Raw genomic sequence first — 2,482 nt, 5'->3', positions numbered from 1 at the left:
TTTTTTTTTTTTTTTTTTTTTTTTTTTTATAAGATGTATTATATAAGTCCCTGCTTGCATTTAACCAACTGACTTCCTCTTAAACAATTCATGTACTGCTTCTATTCCTCATAGGGCAGCTTGCTTCTTTGGTGAGGCTCACCTGACACTGGGACGTGTTACGGACAGAACACAACAGGCACTTCTTAGCGTGGTGCTTGAAGAGTAAGGCCTGTTCTCTTCCCTCCATGGAGTGCAGAAACACAAAATCGTTGAGGAGCACAGAGAGTCCCTTCAGCTCAACAGGCCTGAAATTCAGCATCTTCCCCTCCTGTAAGGCACTCCCCTGCCTCTCACCAAAAATCTCACAGTTCTGAGCATAAGCACATGATTACTCTTCTAACCAAGCTAAGTACCATCTTACAAATCTGTTTATTAGCTACTGAAAAACATGAAACCAAGGGGCATCGCAACCCTGGTGTATTTTCTCGTGGCTCAGGAGCACCCTGGGGCTAGGCCGGGAGGGAAGGACTGATGCTAGGCTTTCTGCTTGAGGGACAACCAGGTCGCATCCTTCTGCTCTCCTTTTCAAGCCACCTTCACTGGCCACAGACACAAAGTAAGAGAGATTGGGAGGAACCAGGAATGCAGTGCAATCAGACACATCACTGAGAAGGCATGGCTTTCCTCTTCAGCTGGTCTGATGCCCTGGACTACAGTAATCAGCACCCAAACATTGGTTTTGCACATTTATTGAAGACTTCAGGTGACAGCACAGCAGGTTAGTTTAGAATCATGCCACAAGAATGTTAAAAACAGGAATTGAGCTGTATGCTCCCCCCACTTACTGGAGACACACACAAAAAAGGCAAAACCAAACAAACTTCACTTCAACCCCTTCCTTTTGCTTACTGAAGCTGAACAGGATGGTTCCATAGGTAGCAGGAAGTCTGAAGCATTCATACCATAGTGCTGCTCATGGGAACTGGGACAAGTCTTGCCAGACGACCTGCAGAGCTGCTCCTGCCAGCAGCACCTCCTGGGGTTAAGTCGCCAGCCAGCACAGTCCCAAACGCAGGGCTGTTTATTCAAAAAGAAACAAAGCACCTTCATTTTCAGACAGAGGTTTGTTACATGCATGGTCACCTATAAAATGAGGTGGTGGGGGACTGTGGCCTTCAGTTTCAGCTCTCAGACACACTTGTACACAGGTGGATTTTGCACCAGCTTTCCCTCCCTCCCTCCTTCCCTCTCTCCACGTGGCTACACTGTGCTCCTGCCTTCGAGACCAGCAGTGGGAAGATGCTGTAGGTGCAGCAAGGGAAGAAAAAAGCAATCCGGGGCTGAAACAGCTGCAAACTTGTCTGCCCCCACCCTGCCCCCCATAAAATAAAAAAAAAGGCCCACTCGATTTCTGAACAAACATGAAAGCATCTTGGGTAAATTCAGTTGTTTGAGCACCCTGGAAAGGAAACACAGAGCACAGAGGGAGCTGAGTTTCCTTGTGAGGAGCAGATGCTCCGGGACACAGAGGCAGAAATGACAGATAAGAGCATGAAGAAGAGATAGAGACAGGCAAAACTTCTCAGAGAGACACTTTACCAACACAGAGGACATTGCTCTGCCTTCCATGCCATTAACTACTTATTGACCAGAGCACTGCCAATTCCTTCAGATCAAGCCTTTACAACAGCCCAGGGCTACAGGAGCCCAGCCCCAGGAGTAGAATACCTGAGCCCTGTCGGGGAACTTCAGCAGGCTGTGGTGAATCCTAGCTGGTTATTAGGAATCTCAGCTGACAATAAAGCTGTGCTGCTCTTCAGAAAAGATACTTTTCAACTACCCAGCTTCTTCACCAGCCGAAAAATCACAAGAGATAACTTTGTAGCAGAAGCCATCTGCTTCGTCACTTCCTCCGTTTTTAGTGACAGCCACCCTGGGTGGCTGGAAAAGTCCCTGCCTGGCTCGCCTTCCTGTTCTTTAGGGCCATGAAGTCAGAGTCCCCTGCGTGACATCACAGCATATCGGGCAGGGAAGCTTTGCAAACGCCCAGCCAGGGCCGGGGCGCCAATAGAGCCCTGGCACAAGAAGAAGAAAACAGCGAGCAAAGGTGAGGGGTGGGATGGAAAAAAAAAACCAGCAACAAAAAAGGAAAGTGAGGCTCGTTTCTGCTTTTCCTTTAACAGACTAGAGAGTCACTCTTTAAATGTGACTCATCCAGGGCAATACTAGGCAGAGTTTCTTCTATTAACACACCCTTGGCAATAGCAGTTCAGTTAGTCACTGACCGGGTATCAAGACGTCACCGGCCGGGATGATGCGTCTCTTTAACTTGGTACAGAGTCCGCTAGCACTTACTTACTTTGGAGAAGAGAGAGGGGGGCACGCCATCCCTCCTGAACAACTTTACCACCAACTATTCGCACCCACATGCCGACACGGCCCGTTCCCTCCATCTCCGCTCCCGCCGCACACCCCGAGCCCCGCTGCAGGAAGCGTTCGA

General features: G+C 48.9%; 2 long non-coding RNA genes across 2 annotated transcripts in view; one reads left to right on the top strand and one right to left on the bottom strand.

Annotated features, from left to right (window-relative positions):
* Window positions 1–2,482, top strand: part of LOC108448562 — a 23,568-nt gene that overhangs the window by 16,781 nt on the left and 4,305 nt on the right. The window lies entirely within an intron of this gene.
* Window positions 716–2,482, bottom strand: LOC108448561. Its single transcript, XR_001864495.1, has 2 exons — window positions 2,410–2,482; window positions 716–1,059 (listed from the first exon to the last, which is right to left on the bottom strand). It is a non-coding gene; the product is annotated as an uncharacterized LOC108448561 (long non-coding RNA).

The sequence above is a fragment of the Corvus brachyrhynchos genome, unplaced genomic scaffold, assembly GCF_000691975.1.
Source record: "Corvus brachyrhynchos isolate BGI_N302 unplaced genomic scaffold, ASM69197v1 scaffold115, whole genome shotgun sequence".
Taxonomy (NCBI): Eukaryota; Metazoa; Chordata; class Aves; order Passeriformes; family Corvidae; genus Corvus; species Corvus brachyrhynchos.
This window is presented reverse-complemented; position numbering and strand designations above follow the sequence as displayed.